General features: G+C 44.4%; 1 non-coding gene across 1 annotated transcript; it reads right to left on the bottom strand.

Moving 5' to 3' along the window:
• Window positions 1–847: 847 nt before the first annotated feature.
• Window positions 848–919, bottom strand: trnah-gug (transfer RNA histidin (anticodon GUG)). The gene has a single exon. It is a non-coding gene; the product is annotated as a tRNA-His (tRNA).
• Window positions 920–18064: the final 17145 nt, after the last annotated feature.

The raw sequence follows: 18064 nt of genomic DNA on the forward strand, positions 1-18064 counted from the left end.
TTCCTTCCTCAAAGGACGTCAGTGAACCCGATGGTTTTGTTTTTTCAACAATTGACCATGGATTCGTAGGTGTTATTAGATTCGTAATTCCAGATATTTATTGAATCTCAATTCTAACACCTGGCATGGTTGGAGTCAAACCCGGGTCCCTGGTTCGTTTGCTTATTTTCTGAATTAACAGTCTAGTGGTAATAGTGCTCAGCCATTGCAGAAAACCCATGAAACTAATCTTTCTCAATGAAGTCACTTTTCCTCGATATTGTCTTGTGTCATTTTCCTGAGCTTGACTCCCAATAATCGCAAGTCCATATCAGTAAAAGCTGCTACCTGAGGATTGGCCTCACAACAGTGGTAAGCAAATGAAGCAACTGGTCTGCAGGTCCCTATGGTGGGGTTGGGGCACGTTCACCCAGCAACAGTGACTGCAGCAGCACAGAGTGAAGAGTATCAATGTGCGAGTCAGTGTTTGATTCTGCAGTGCCTTAATGAAATAGGAAATGACTCCACAACTACACGATGAAAGAGCAGCGCTCCCAAAACTAGTGCCCAGTTAAACCTGTTAGACTGTAACCTGGTGTTGTGTGATTTTTAACTTTGTACACCATAGTCGAACACTGACATCTCTAAATTAATGAAATGGGGGTGTGGGACGGAAAGTTCGGTTAGTGATCGAAGGGGGGAGAGAAATCTCTGAGAACGGGTGGATTTGAATTCGGACATATGAAACACAGAGATGTGAGCGAGCAGAATTTGAAGGGAAAAGATAATCACCTTTGGAGAAAATTACCATGTGAAAACAACTGATTCCTTCGTGTTTTTCAAAAACTGGGGCAGATAGAGCAATTAGTGCCGTGACTCGGATTCGAACCGAGGTTACTGCGGCCACAACGCAGAGTACTAACCACTATACGATCACGGCGTCCCACAGACGCGCACACGAGCACCATGCAGTAAGTACTGTATCATAGGAAATGTTAGGCAGCGCACCAAATGCACAATATCAGTGATGAGCGAACAGTGGCAGAAATGTGGGAACTCAGAATGGGCTGACCGTTTAATATCGGTTCCCCCAGTGGCTGTGGTGATTCCATTATTTCTATGCTGTTGGCTGAGATAAATAGATTTCTCGAAAACATCAAAAACTCCGGGGACAGTGCAGGTGTTGTTGAAATGTATGCTTCAATAGTAATGCAGTTTAACATCGGCTATTTCACCAGTTTCCCCACACAAGGCAGTAACCAACGCTGCCACATAGTCCCAATTTCCAGCCCCAGAATCAGAGGAATTGAGTGGCGCAGTCGCGAAGATCCAACTGGAAGTCGGGATGGGAATGAGGTCGCAGAGATACTCGAAAACTCCAGTGACACAACCGGTGAATGCACGGTATTTCTATGACGGTTTAGAGGCGCAAGTAATTCCGAGGTTGGGAGTGCTCATGGTCAAAGGCGGGACAGAAGGGAAATTTTTTTCCCGTTTATAGCAATCGACAGTGCATCTTGCTGAGAGAGCTGAGTGCCACAACTGGAGCGAGGGCGGCTGGTTTGAAGTTTGAACTTGCTTCACTATCACCAACTTGCCTGGAATGAATTGCTTTCACCATTTTTATTTCCAATTGTTGAATATCTCCCTGCAGTCTGCGGCTTTCTTCCTCATTGTTAATTGCATGACTAACTGTTGTATGATCTGCACACCGCTAAATCACGGCCACTACAAGTAAATATGAATCATTGATCTATATGAGAAAACAGTGGAACTCACTGCAGGAATGATTCGTAGGTTTGCAGGCGACGCCAGAATTGTAGACAGTAAGGAAGATTATCGAAGTTTCAAAAGGATCTTCATCCAATGAGTCGTTGGACTGAAAAATGTAACATGGAGTTCAGTCTGGATAAATGTGTTGCATTTTGGTACAACAACAAGTTGCGTAGTGTTGAAGAACACGGAAGCTCGGGGTGCAGGTGCATAATTCCTTGTAGTTTTCATCACCTACAGATAAGGTGGTTCAAAGGCATTTAACATACTTCCCTTCATTGTTCAGTCCTTCGTGTATAGGAGTCGGGACGTTATGTTGAAGCTTTGCAGGACATTGATGAGGCCTCTTCTGCAGTATTATGTCCAGTTCCGGTCGCCCAGTTGTAGGAATGATATTATTCAGCTGGAACAGTTTCAAAAAAGTATGCACGCATGTTGCTGTGTGTGGAAGGTTTGAGTTATAATGAAAGGCTGGATAAGCTGAGACTATTTTCAGCTTCGAGATCGGGGTGCTGGAAAACCACAACAGCTAAGGCAGCATCCCAGGAGCAGGAGAATTTTTTTTTGCGCAAGTGTTCTTCATCAGGCTCTTCCCCGAAATGTCGATTCTCTCGCTCCTCAAATGCTGCATGACCTGTTGTGCATCCCAGCACAACACTCTGGATTCTGATCTCTCATCTGCAGTTCTCACTGTCTCCTAGTTGAGACTGTTTTCACTCTAGGTTAGGGGTTTGAACGGCGACCTGACAGAATTTGGGAGAAGATTTGTAGCTCGGATGCTCGTTGTTGTGGTCCTGTTCGCCGAGCTGGAAATTTTTGTTGCAGACGTTTCATCCCCTGTCTTGGTGACATCCTCAGTGCTTGGGAGCCCCCTGTGAAGCGCTTCTGTGGTGTTTCCTCCGGCATTTCTCGTCGCCTGTCCCTGCCGCTTCCGGTTGTCAGTCCGGCACACTGCAGCACACCAGAACTGCAAAAAGAGGAAGAGGAACACATGTACAAGGTATTCGCCAAAAACGGATACCCGCGCAACTTCATCAACAGATGCCTTAGAGAATGACAACGGAACGAGGACATACCGCAACCCAAAGGACGAGCCACACTACCATTCATCAGGAGCATTTCAGAACTGACAGCCAGACTACTGCGACCACTAGGACTTATAACAGCACACAAACCAACAGCCACCCTCAGACAACAACTCACCAGAACGAAGGACCTGATACCCAGCATGAGCAAAACTAATGTAGTGTACAAAATCCCATGCAAGGACTGCACAAAACACTGTATAGGACAAACAGGAAGACAGCTAACGATCCGCATCCATGAACATCAACGAGCCACGAAACGACACGACCAGCTATCCTTAGTAGCCACACACGCAGACGACAAGCAACATGATTTCGACTGGGACAACACTACCATTATAGGGCAAGCCAAACAAAGAACAGCCAGGGAATTCCTAGAAGCATGGCACTCATCCACAAACTCCATCAACAAACACATCGACCTGGACCCAATTTACAGGCCACTACAGCGGACAGCTGAAACTGACAACCGGAAGCGGCAGGGACAGGCCACTATAAATGCCGGAGGAAACACCACATAAGCGCTTCACAGGAGGCTCCCAAACACTGAGGATGTCACCTAGACAGGGGACGAAACGTTTGCAACAAAAATTTCCAGCTCGGCGAACAGAACCACAACAACCTGACAGAAGTTTATGAATTATTGAGAGGCAAGTTAGAGTTAACGATAGCTGCCTTTTCTCAGGATGGGGATTTCAAGGTGAGAAGGCATATGTTTAAGATGAAAAGACAGAGTTTATTTTTTAAAGTCATGGGAGGTTTTTTTTAAGGAAGGTGTTTTACGTGTGCAATTAACTTGCTGAGGAAGTGATGGATGAGCGTATGTTTGCAACATTTAATGGACAATTGATTCCAAATATGAATGGGAAAGTGGGATTTTTAAAATAAATTTATTCATGCCTAGTACATCAGTTATTTCCCATGGAACATTTAAGAGTCAACCGCGGTATTATACATCTGGAGTCACCTGTGGGAAAGAGCAGCTGCATATGACAATTTGCTTCCCGAACTGGCATGAGTGAATCAGATGGGATTTTCCACACAACTGATTTAGGTCATCACGAGATTCTTCAATTCCAGGTGCTTATTGAATTCAAACTCCACCATCTGTCATGCCAGGACCTTAACTCTTTGTTCTCAAAATATTACCTGTTTTTTTTGATTATCAACACAGTAATAAAACTACAAGGGCATTATAACCACCCAACGGGTACAGGAGGAGGCAGATGGGAGTAGATTAGTTTGGCAGTATGTTCAGCATGGATTGGTTGCACTGACGGGCCTGTATGCCTTCATGCTGTATGACTCTATGATTGACGCTATGGAGCAAATATCTGGTTGGGATTAACAGCAGCATTGACAGCATAATCGAACACCTGATGGGATATGTAATCCTGCTGGAGTCTCGAAATTGTTTTGATCAGTCATCCCTTCCCACACACGGGACTGGTGAACGGCCTCTCCCCAGTGTTACTGATTAAATGAGTTTCCATTTCTGTGGTTAATTGAATCCCTTCCAGCAGCTCCCACATTGCCCTGCTTTCTCTGCGGTATCAGTGTCCTTTTTTCTACACAGGGTGAACGATCCTTTCACATTGTGTCCACACAGGTACAAATCCCGTTTTCCATGTTGTTAATGTGTTTTCATTCTTCCTTATTCACCCACAGGGTGTGAGTATCACTGGTCAGGACAACGCTTATTTTTCGCCCCTCGTTCGTTGCTGTCTGGCTGCACCACAAACCTGGGTGCGATCCCAGCCTCGGGTGTCTGTCTGTGGGCAGTCTGCACATTCTCTGTGTGTTTGCGTTTTTATTTCTCCCTCTGACCAAAGGTGTGCCTGTTACAGGGAACTACAATGGGAAATGCAGGCTTATGGGACAGGGAATACCCTGGGGTCTGGTGGGATGCGCTTCCGATGTACCGTCTGGACTGGAAGGGTCGACAAGCCTGCTTCCCCACACGTTGGGGATTCCTGAATTAAGGGTCAGCTCATGTTTTTTTTCTGGTCCTGGAGTCTCTCGTAGGCCGGACTGGGTGAAGATGGTTGAATCCCCTGCATAAGGGACATGAATGAATGAGATTGCAGGAAATTTAAATCATGATCTCTGTTCCTGAGGTCAGTCTTGCATTTCAGGTTTTATTCGTCGAATGTAAACATCACCTTTTCCGTGTTCCAGTCGCCAAGGATGACTAGTTTAAAATATCACCCCCAACACCAACTTCTCCAGGTTGAAGCCTTGACTGTGTAGAAGAAACTGATACTGAGCAGATGCGAGCAAATGTAGCTGCCACCGCCAGTATCGGAAACACAGATCCAAATAGCAAAATCATCTTTTAAACCCACCACTGCAAAGTTAAGGGCTCATCACGCTCCACTTGTGCCACTCAGCTGTCTTCAAAAGATGCACCGGAAATCGCTATGGTAGTATAAACGGGGACAACTATTCCCTTGATCAGGACCATACTCAACCTAGGAATTTTCATGCGCCTCTATACCATCATAGAAGGACCCCACTGTCACCTATTGCATCACTGGAACCAGAGAGTTTCATCGCGCTCTCATCCCATCCCCATTTCCGGTTGGATCTGGGAGGCTGTGCCACAGTTTCCCTGATTCCGAGGCTGTGAACTGGGATAATCTGCAACACTGGTTATTGCCTTGAGGAAGCTTGTGAAGTCGCCGATGTTGAGCTAAAATGCCACTGCTAAAATATCCTGTACTGTCCCCAGAGTCTTTGATGTTTGGCGAAATCTATCAATCTCAGTTTTCAACATTCTCATTCAAGTATCTCCACAGCCTCTGAAGACATCGAATTTAAAGATTCAACTCATTCTCAGTTCCCACATGCCTGTCACTGTTCGCTGAGTACTGATATTGTACATTTGCTGTTTTTCCGATCATTTCCTCTGCTAGTATACTTATTGCTGCTTGCAAGCATCCTGTTCTGTTGTTGCTGTGATCGTGGTTGTCGGTATTTTGCATTGTGACCACAGCAATCTCGATTTGAAACCAAATCACGGCACTAAGTTTTCTCTCGGTTGTCCTTTATTTGACACATGGTAAGAAATTAATTGTTTTACCTTCAAATTCCGCTCTCTCACATCTCTGCGTTTCATATATCAGGATTCAAACACACCCGTTGTTGGAGATTTCTCTCCTTCCCACGATCGTTAAACCTCCTTTCCGTCCCTCCTCCCATTTCTCTGAGGCAATGCACAATCTATCACTCTCTTTCACATTCATACTGTTCTGTCTGTGCTGCGGTCACTTTTGCTGGGTGAACGGGCCCCAATCCCACCATCGGGACCTCCAAACAAGTCAATCCATTTGAATACCGCGGTTGTGAAATCAATCCGCATGTAGCAGCTTTTACTGACAGAGGACAGAGACAATTGGACAGTCAGGCTCATGGAAAAGACCCAGGACAGATTTGGGGAAAATAGATTTTACTGGAAAAGATCAGCTTTTATGGCTTTCTGTGTTGCTCTTGTGGTAATTTCACAGGACTCATAATCGAGACACCGAGGTAATAGTCTGAGTACTCGGGCTTGAGCCCCACCATGCCATATTGTAAAATTTGGATTCAGCAAATATCTGCGATGAAGAATCTAATGATTACTATATATCCATTGACAATTGTTGAAAAAAAAATCTGGTTCACTGATGTCATTTCAGGAAGGAACCTGCTGTCTTTACTTGGTCAGGCCTGCATGTGACTTCAGACTCATAACAATATGGTTGAGTCTCAATTGCCCTCTGGGCAATTCAGAATGGGTAATAAATTCTGCTTAGCCAGAATCGCCCTCATAATAATATAGAAATTTTAAAACAAATGTTCTTTAGGCTCAAGCAAGAGTGTTGTGTGCAGTTTTGCAAGTCACATTATAGCAGGGATGTGATCACACTGAGAAAATTGCAGGAGATATTTACCGGGATATTGTTTGGGATGAAGAGTTTCAGTTGTGAAGATAGAGAGGACAGAGTGGAGTGTTTGTCGCAGTGCAAATGAGATGTAGAGGAGACATGATTGAGTTCGGGTATGGACAGGGTTGACTGAACGAGTTTCCCATTGATAGAGCGATCGATTAGCAGGGGCCAGCGATTTAAGGAGAAAGGCAGAATGGTTTGAGAAGATGGTCGAAACTGCTTTATCAGCCAGGAGGTGGTTGGAATTTGGAATACACTGTCTGCATTTTTCAGAGCGGCAAAAACCCTTAGAACCTGAACAAACATTCAGATTTGAACTTGTGATGCCAAGACATATAAGGCTGGGGATAAACATTGTGAAATGGGATTCAGTTCATTAGGCAGTTGTTTTTGACAAGTGTCGCCACAATTGGTTGAAGGGCCTCCTTTGACACTCTTGTTCTCGGAAGTATAATGGTTTGTGTCCCCGCCTGTCACAGGGCTCAATTCTCCACTGGGGACTGTGTAAATATTTTTAAACTGTCGCTCCATTCCCAAGTTCGGGTATTGATACTTGTCCTTCCATTCTCGATGGGGCATGTCACGGGAAGGACAGTGCTGCCTGAATCAAGTGGGGAATAACAGCAGCTCTCAGGGAGGCAGAGTGTCAGTGAAAGCACAAACACCTGACTTCTGAAAACTGCACCTTGTTACTGTGTTGGAATGAAAAACTTTCGGCAGACTTGTTTCGAATTGAAGTGTTAATTGGAAGCAGGAAAGTGAAGGAGAAACAGCGTAAAAACATTCAAATATGAGTGCAGAAACATTTCCCGCAGCACGAATCAGATTGTAATGCACAGAGTAGCGTTTCGAGACATTGAATTTGGGTTGATGAGGCTGAGTTACCAGGGTCAAATTGCCCTTTACCTAACACTACGGGCAATTTAGCATGGCCAATTCACCTGACTTGCACATTTTTGGACTGTGGGAGGAAACCGGAGCACCCGGAGGAAACCCACGCAGACACGGGGCGAACGTGCAAACTCCACACAGTCAGTCGCCTGAGGCGGGAATTGAATCTGGGTCTCTGGCGCTGTGAGGCAGCAGTGCTAGCCACCGTGCCGCCCACATTTCTCAGCCTTTACTTTCACCACATGTAACCTGATGAGGTGACATATCACTCCTCTACAAAATGTGCTGCGAAGACTGAACGATTATGGTGTTGGGTTATTATACTGCTGTGCTCCTCATTCACGATTTCGAGTCACACTCTGTTTGCTAACTTCACAAACCGCTCCAGCAGTTTTTATTGGCACCTCACACGTCTGGTATACAGTGGATCGAGAATCTTGTTCTTGCCCTTCACTGCACGGCAGACTCAAAAATAATCGACACCACATTAAAGTCGAAATGAAAAGTGAGAGCAGTCATTCTATTCAATTGACGATTAACTTGGTGGAATGAGAAGGAACGCATTTTTCTTTCCGTCCTACATTCCATCTTGTCTTTCTATGAATTTGCATCGAAAGAAAGAAAAACAAATAACAAGAGATCGGGAGCACAAGTTTATCCAGTGGGGTTGTTCATGAGTATCTTAACCTAACACTTCACACAATGATCTGATCAGTATTTCAACCAGTCACTCGGAATTGGAACCGCAGGAAACCTCTCCAATGAAACGAACCTTTCATTCTTTCACAAATTTCTGCTGTGTGTGAATCATACAATGATCCATCATCCAGCGTGATCACTGACTTGCCACCAGTACAAGGTCTACCAACTTTCTTCAGCATTCACAACTTCTGTACACAGCCACCTGTGGTGTGCCCAGTGTCATTTGTTATCCCCAAGTCACAGTAATTTCGACTTCCTGAGTTTATGAACCTTTTTCCTGATCTGTCTGATCTGTTTAGTAAACCTTTTCTATCACTTCATCCCATCCACCCACAATTCTGAATTTATGAATAAAATAAGACGTTAGACAAATGGTAAACAAGTGGAAGTTTGCCATTCAGCCCTTGGAGTCTGCCCCACCATTCAACGAACTCATGGTTAATCAGATAATCTTTAACTCCTTTCTGCTCACTTACCTCGACAAATTTTCATCATCTTTCTGATTAACTATCTGGCACAGTTTGAAAACACCCAACGACACAGATGGCACAGATTATTTGGCCCCTGAGCAAAGAGATGACTCCTCATTTCTGAATTAAATGGGCAATATCTAATTCTGAGATTATGTCCTCTGGTGCGCTCCTCACAGCATGGGGCAAACCACCTGTCCGTATCTACCCTGTCAAGATTCCACCAATATTGAACGTGTATAATTGGTGTTATATGATTATAGAACACCCCTCCACCTCCTTTGTTTCGAGGAGAATAATCCCAGCCTAACCAATTATTGCACGAAGGTCCATTTTATACAGAGTTGGCAACATCCTCGTAAGTCTCTGCTGTCCCCTGCAGCGTCCTTACATATTATTAAGGCAGGTGGAGAAATTTCGGTAATGAAATGGGTTGAAAATTCAGGCGCAGATGGGAATTGGACCTTGAAATCAGAAAGGGATTGGAATCGGATTGATCCACAAAAGGACCAAATACAGCAATGACAAGTGTGACAAATGAGAATCTAAACATATTCGATTGACATTCAATGGCTTCATTGTAACTGAATTACTCCGTGTAGTCGTCCTGACAGCTAATATTTAGGAGAAATGGAACCTGATCGCGCATAAAAGAAATTGACGACAAAAACATGTCCGTCGGTCGACTTTGTTTGATTATTAACTCAACCCTTGTCTCTGTGAAGCCTACATCGTCCGCAACGCACAAACTAGATGTTTAACAGAACTCTCTCCATTTGCCGAGGTGGGAGCCGCTGAAATACCACTGAAGGAACTGGACACCCTCCACGACAATACAGTCATTTAACTGTACATTGTTCAACGCCTGAATAGTTATTCGCTTAACTGCTGAGGCACAATTGCAGCAGAGTGCGCCAAATAGAATATTCACTGAAGTAAGTCACCCAGGCTTTGTTGACAGAACCTTCAAAGCTCAAAGACGGGCTTTTGCCCGAAACGTCGATTTCGAAGCTCCTTGGATGCTGCCTGAACTGCTGTGATCTTCCAGCACCACTAATCCAGAATCTAGTTTCCAACATCCGCAGTCATTGTTTTTACCTCGCTCAAAGACTGTACCGACTATAACGACAAGGTTGAAGATGCACTGAAACGTCACCATTTATGAATTACCCTCCAAGGCACATACCAGCATGACTTGGAGAGGAAGCAGTGGTAAATTCATTGAGTGGTGAAGCGGTCTTGATGGACAAAGAGTTACACTCGAGCCCTCCACATTTTATTTTACAATTTTGAAAAATATTGATTATCGCATTGACCAGACTTGTGCTCATTCCTTCAGTTGTTTCCGAAACTGGCGTTTGCTAAAGAATGGAATATCATTCTCAGACTGTGGTCAACAAAGAGCCTCTCGTACAACTGATCTCCCTGTCCAACAATCTTCAGAGATCTGTGAATATCTACTCCAAAATCTCTTTGTTCCTGTACACCACTCAGAATCCTCACTGCTATTGTTTCAACTGTCCCAATACATTACCACTTATTGGTTTGGATTCAATTCCATTCGCCGTTTTTCCTTTCCACCTGATTGATACATCCCTGCGATCCCTGATATCATTCATCACAGTCACCTACACGACCAATTGTTGCATAGTCTGTAAACATCTAAACATGACTCCTACAATTAAGTTTGAATTATTGATTTACATCAGGAAACAATGGTACTCCTCTGGAATCAGGCATCCAAGCATGGTTCATTGCTGGATAGGATGAACACCTGCAATAACAGCAGAATCGGACCCTTGCTATCATTTGTAAACCTGATGGTGACTCTGCAGGTTGGTCTCCTGACTGATTCCTTCTCACATAGGGGAGTGGTGAATGACCTGCCCACATTGCGACTGAGAAAGTGAGTTTACATTTCAGCGGGTAATTGAATCCCTTCCTACAGACCCCGCCCCCATGGACCTGACTTCATGGAGGCGTGGGTATCATTCTCTCTATTTAGTTTGGATAATCAGCTGAATTTGAGACCACGCTGAGACGATTCCCATTTTTCCCCGTCATCCATGCATCTTTTTTATCCTTCCTTATTCTCCCACGGCGTGTGGCCATCATAGCCTGAACAACATTTGTTGTTCATCCTTAAATCTCCTTGAACATGAGTCAGAGGGAATTTATGGGTGAACCGTACTATTGTTGGTCTGTAGTTATATGTTGGCAGGTCTCGTTAAGGACGACAGATTTCCCTTTTGAAGGGAGATGAATGAATGGGTTTTCAGCAAAGTAAAACTTTTTGTCATTCTTCCTCTGAGCGGGTTTATATTCCAGATTTTATTCATCGAATCTAATTGCCTGCAGCTGCCATGCTCCAGTCTCCAAGGGTTGAAAGCCGAAATATCGCCATTACAATTGCAGATGACACGAAGATTGGTGGATTAGCAGAAAGCATAGGGGACTGTCAAAGAATGAAGGAGAATATAGATAGACAGGAGAGTTGAGCGGAGAATTGGCAGATGGAGTTGTATCCAGGCAAATGTGAGTTGATGCATTTTGGGAAGTCTAATTCTCGAGCCAAGTATACGGTAAACGGAAGAGCCTTGGGTAAAATTGCTGAGCAGAGAGATGTGGGAATTCAGGTTCTTTGTACCCTGAAGGTGGCTGCACAGGTGGATCGAGTGGACAAGAAGGCATATGGCATGCTTGCTTTCATCGGACCAGGCATTGATTATAAGAGCTGGAAGGTCATGCTAAAATGTACAAGATTTTGGTTCAACCGCATTTAGAATGCTGTGTACAGTTCTGGTTGCCAAATTACCAAAACGATGTGGACGTTTAGGAGAGTGTGCAGAGAAGGATTATGACGATGTTGCCACGTATGGAAGATGATAGCTCTGAAGAGAGGTTGAGTAGGTTCCGTTTGTTTTCATTAGAAAAAACGAGATTGAGGGGGACCTGATTGACGTCTACAAAATCATGAAGGGTATAGCCAGGGTGGATAGAGATAAGCTTTTTCCCAAGATGAGGGATTCAATAATGAGAGGTCACGTGTTCAAGGTGAAAGTTGAAAGGTTTAAGAGATATAGTCATTGGAAGTATTTTACACCGAGGGTGTTAGGTGCCTGGAACGTGTTGCCAGCAGAGGTATTAAACGCAGGCACGGTAGATTCATTTCCGGTGTGCCTGGACAGGTGCATGTGTCGGAAGAGTGCAGAGGGATACAGATGCTTTGGAATTGGGTGAAAGGTTTAGACAATGGATTTGGATCAGCTCAGGCTTCGACGTCCAATTGGCTGTAAATTTTCTCTGTTCTTTGTTCTAATTTGTTCACTACTCTGTCAACTTCATTCTACATTGCTGCATCTCAGAGAATTATATTGTCAATTCTAATTATCACAGAGGGAATTAGAATAAGACATGTGGCTGTGTCGGAATGAAAGTGATGTACGCTGGTCTGGAGTGTTTACTGGGAGCAAGAGGCTGATGTGGAGACGATGTGTTCAAAAACAGCTCTTACTGTCAAAGTAACAAAACAGCGCATTGTTAAGGAAAATTTCAGAGAATGCTTTCAATTGATCGACCTCTCGCTGAAGGCTCAAGCATGCTTCAGATGAGCCAATCGATACAAAAGTTCTGTGCTTTTGCACCATTATAGTAAGGATGCAGTACAACAACACCCAACGCTGCGTCAGTCTACTTGTACAGATATTGACCTCTAGAAACAATTTGCTACATTCCCGCTCTTATGGCTCTTTTCATTACAGCGGCTTCTGTTCTTCATGGAATCTGATTCAGCAGATCTTGTCACTGACTCATTTCTGTGTCTGTGTTCAGATCATGTGAGCAGAATATCACAGTCCATATCCCAGAAGTCAGACAATACTCAGGGAACCGTACTCTGCTCTTGATCATTTCATGAACACCAGGAAGAAATATCATCAAAATTTACTCACCTGTTTTTCAAAAGCAAGATAAAAAAATCCAGGTTTCTGCTTTTGTTGTCACACGGACCAAGATTGTAAATGCTGGAACCAGTTGAGATTGTCCACTCTCCCACATCCATTTTCTCCCCAGGAGGTGTTAAGACGATGGTCTGAATCGGATTCTTCTAAAAAGAGAATCTTTTTATCCATTGATTTCTGGTTTATGAGCCCACCAGGCTCCCGCTGGCCTCTGTGTTAGCACTGACCACAGCGGTTTCCCGCAGTCTTCAGCTTTTTGTAGCATGCACCTTCGAGGATGACATCAAAAGATATTCACTGTTAGTGTGTGATATTCTACCAATGGAGACAGCTCTAACAATGGAGGCAGCTCAGTCCGCGGGGATGGGACAAACAGCACCATCCCGTGTGGGGAAATTCTGCAGTGTGTCCTGCGGATCAGATACAGTGCACTTTATCATTCAGATCACACCAGAGTGAGAGCGCTCGAAAAGTCTAATTGGTCACTGGCACCTGTGTCAGCTCGGGAATTACAAAATATTGGTTAAAGCGGAAACACTGGATTTTGGAACAGGTTTCAAGCGTTTACGTGAGGCAGGAAGCAGAAAAAAGATACACTGTGAAGCGATTGAGATCTGACTACAGGAGCAGCAACTAGGTTGTACAGTGCAGAGGAGAGCTTTGAAGTACTAAATTCTGATTGATGGGCCGATCATACTTTCACTTGGCCACGCTGCTACAGAAGATAATATGTCAGTGTCTCTCGGAATTGTAATGTCGCAGGCAAATATCGATGTTACACTGCTGGAAATTCCTTTTTTCCAATGTGTAGGCAGTCTGTGTGTAAAATAGCTTAAATATTGAACCCTTTCTCATAACTAATTCCACTCCATCTCAGTGTGTTGTATTTTCTCCTTTCCACTTTACCTGTCATTGTGCCTGCACTGAAATTGATTTGCTCCTTCTGCATGTCTTTAACAGTCTGGGTGATATGATGCTGTTGTACTGATCTGACAGAATTTTCCACTTCACTTCAGCCTGCCCTAACTTCGTTATCTGATACCATTCCCGTTGTTTAGGTGTTAAGCGCTCGTCTCAGATCCAGCCTGCCCTCACCCAAAATAAACGCAAAACTCAGTCACACTGTGATCACTGCAATCCAGTGGAATCTTCACTCCGACGTCATTGATTATTCCTAGGAGAAAGTTAGGACTGCAGATGCTGGAGATCAGAGTCGGGAGTGTGGTGCTGGAAAAGCACAGCAGGTCAGTCAGCTTCCGAAGAGCAAGAGTGTCCACGTTTCAAGCATAAGCCCTTCACCAGCAATAAGGCATGTGATACGGGACTGAGAGATAAATGTTAGGGGTTTGGGGTTGGGGGGAGTTAGCTGGGAAAGCGATAGTTGGATGAAGGTGCGGGAGAAGTTGATAGGTTAGAAGGAGCAGTGATAGAATAGACCCAGTTGGCGGTGCCAAGTTTGAGGCTTAGGACTTGGAGGAAGAGAAAGAGACACTGTTCAAATCCAGACTTATCCCGTGAGGTGACAGAGTCCCAAGGTGGAATGTACGGCGTTCCTCCTCCAGGTATCGGCTGGTTATGGTTTGGCGGTGAAGGAGGCCCAGGACCTGTACGTCTTTGATGGAGTGGGAAGGGGAGTTGAAGTGCTCCGTCACGGGATGGTGAAGTTGGTGGGTCCGGGTGTCCCAGAGATATTCTCTGAAATGATCTGCAAGAAGGTGTCCTCTCCCCCTGACGTGGAGGAAACCACACTGAGTGCAACGGATGCAGTAGATGACATTGAAAGCGGTATAGGTGAATTTCTAACGGACGTGGAAGGATCTCTTGGGGCCTTGTACGGAGATGAGTGGAGTGGTGTGGATGCTGGTTTTACCCTTCCTGCGGTGGCATCGAAAGAGGCCAGTAGTGGAGTGTGGGCTTATTGGGGGTTTTAGACCCGTTGGGGGATTCTGAGAGGGAATGGCCTTTTCAGAATCATAATAGCGGTTGGGAGGGAAATGTATATCTGATGGTGGGGTCTGTTTGGAGATGGCAGAAGTGGTGGAGTATGATGTGTTTTATACGGAGGTTCGTGGGGTAAAAGTTGAGGACCATGGGGTTCTGTCCTTGTTGCGGGAGGGGTCGGGTTCAAGGACGGTGGTGTGTGAAGTGGAGGAGATACAGTGGAGGGCATCGTCAATCACGTGGGAAGGGAATTTGCGATTATGGAAGAAGGAAACCAACTGGGACTTTCTGATGTGGAATTGGTCATCCTGGGAAAAGATGTGGTGAAGGCGGAGGAATTGGGAATAAGGGATGGCGTTTTTACACAAAGTGTGTTGGGAGGAGGTGTAGTATTGGTAGCTGTGGGAGTTGGTGGGCTTGCTGTATATATCTGTAATTAGTCATTCCCTTGAGATGTTGATAGACGAGCCCGGGGAGGGGAGGGAATTTGCCAAGATGAACCAGATGAATTTGAGGTCGGGCTGAAAAGTGTTGGTAACGTTGGACGAACTGTTCAAACTCCTCGTGGGATCATGCAGTGGCGCCAATGCATTCATCAAAGTAGTGGAGGAACAGGTGGAAAGAGGTGCCAGTGTAACTGCGAAAGACGGGCAATTCCACGTATCTGACAAAGAAGCAGGCATAGCTAGGTCAAATGCGGGTGCCCATGACGACCCCTTTGGTTTGGAGAAAATGGGAGGATTGGAAGGAGAAGTTGCTGAGGTTGAGGACTAGTTCAGCCAGGTGGAGCAGGGTGTCGGTGGAAGGGTACTAGTTGGGATGGGGTGAGACGAAGAAACAGAGGGCATGGAGACATTCGTCATGGCAGATGGATGTGTACAGGGACTGGACGTCCAAGGTTAAGATGACGCATTGTGGGCCAGCGAAACAAACGTGTTGGAGGCATGAAGTGCATAGGTGGTGTCACGAACGTAGGTGGGGATTTCCTGGACTGGGGAGATAGGAAGGTTTTGAGATAGGAAGAGATGAGTCGGGTCGGACAGGCGCAGTCTGAGACAGAAGAATTAAGAACCGAGGTAGAAATGCGGAGTGTGGGGTTCATGTAAAATGAGGTTGGAGACTGTGGATGGATGATTCCCCAGACGTGATGAGATTGTGATTGTCTGGGAGATGATGGGAGGTGAGGCTGTGATCGGAGAAGTAGGAAGAGTTGTCTGCGAGTTGGCGCCTGGCTTCAACAGTGTACCTCACGCTGACTCACAAGCCTCATTCCTGATGAAGGGCTTACGCCTGAAACGTCCATTCTCCTGCTCCTCGGATGCTGCCTGACCTGCTGTGCTTTTCCAGCTTCACACTTTCGATTCATTCATTATTGTGGTTTCATTTCACATTACCAGGTCCGTGCTGTCTGTTTGCCTCCAGAAAGCACCGTTCTCATAACGTGCTGCAACATCTGCCAATCTCAAAAATAAACAGAAATTGCAGTAAAACCTCAGCAAAGCTGGCAGCATTTGTGCAGATGAATCACAGTTAACGTTTCAGATCCACTGGGTCCATCCCACCACAGATTCTGGCAGACTTTCTGAACTTTTCCAGCGACCACTGTTTTTGTTTGATTTTCAACATCGGCGGTACCTTCGCTTTGTTTTCTTATTTTCTACGAATATGATTTGGCTCAAGATTATGTTAAATGTTTTGAATATGACTACGATCGAATGGCCAGATTGCACCAGCCCGCTACTGCTACTTGGTTCACGTGACCAATGCCTTTCCACTTGGTCACCGTGCCCTACAGCTGCACAGTATATAAATTAACAAAATTATGGTATTCTCTCAGATTGGTAATCAGGAGCGAGATTGTTTGAATTGTTGAAACAGTAAGATAAACTGAACAAATACAGGATATTAAATGGAGAACCATAAGGGAAAGGGAGAACAGTGAATGATAGTGTTCTGGCAAAATTTAAATGTCATTGCTCAAGATTCCGAAAATGCTATCATTCACAAACATACCACAATTTGGAATTAGGACAAGCAATGCAAGCAGATTGCAAAATCTTAATCTGAAACCCTTGCTGCAACTGCTTTAGTTTGAATGAACGCATACATGGGCTTCAGTGCTGTAATGATCTCCTAAACTGTCGAAGGAAATCCTTGCCGTCGAGAATACGTGGAGAAAGTTTACTGATACATCGCAGTAATGGCAGGACTATCCTCTGGAAGCATATAAGTACAATTATTCAATGCTCCATGGAGTTTCGATTAAGAGGTGAAGGGAATGTCTCCTCTCACAAATTAATAATTCAGTAAAACTCAATACAGGGACACATGAATTGATTAACAAAGTGGGCAAGAACACGGACATACGTAACAATAGCTACGATAATTACTATGTAGAAAGTGTTGATTTCAGATCCACTGTGGCATTTCGTAATGATATTTACTGTCCAGAATCAGTCTGCACTGGGATGACGAGAGCTCGACTGTGATGTATTTGAACTTCAGTTACCATTCAGAAATAGCTGAGACTCACTCGGGTCATGGAGATTTTGAGAAATTATATTTAAAAAGCAAAGAGTTCATCACGTAACTGTGAAATCTTTCGGTCACCCTCAGTGGGAGCTTTGTGTGTAATCCTTGTCCTCATTCTCCATCAAAGACATGTGAAGAGGTTAGAAAAGGCACAGACACTGCTTACTGAATATCAAGATATTAGGAAGCCCAGAGATGGGGTTTCCCGAGACATAAAGACATCAGAAAGAATAGAAATGGTTTCATCGGCATGATAGACAGAATGAAGGAGTTTATTCACGAGTTGTGGAAATGCTGGACGAGAAACACTCAAGTTTAAAAGCAAACAAAAGAGATTTTCACATAATGTGTGGTTTGAAGTGACTAAATCGGGGAAATTCCCTCTTTCGAGTCAAGCAACAACTTTAGTTAGAGCTTCAAAACTATTAGTGAATGATTAAGAAAAGATTGGATGAGAGTTTCTTCCACTCAATAAAGTTACTGAAATCCTGAATGACTTTCCAGAAATAAAACGTACATTTCTGATTTAGTAGTGTTTTAAAAGACGCACGAACAAACGGACAAGGAAGGAATTTAACAGTGAAAGAAAGAAAACGTGTGGGTGTGGTTTAATTTCGAAGTTAATTGTTTTCAGACACAAAGGCCATTTCATGAACACGTTCAGCTGAATAAGACTGAGTATAAAAAGTTCATGGATTTGAAAGGTGTAGCGTATTATTCACGGTGAAGCATTCTAAATGGGGCTGATATCATAAAATAACTGCAGGCAGAAGTTGCATCCTAATGGGTAGCAATTGAATCGT

The sequence above is a fragment of the Chiloscyllium plagiosum genome, unplaced genomic scaffold, assembly GCF_037043375.1.
Source record: "Chiloscyllium plagiosum isolate Xiang-an unplaced genomic scaffold, Cpla_swu_hap1 HiC_scaffold_33, whole genome shotgun sequence".
Classification (NCBI taxonomy): Eukaryota; Metazoa; Chordata; class Chondrichthyes; order Orectolobiformes; family Hemiscylliidae; genus Chiloscyllium; species Chiloscyllium plagiosum.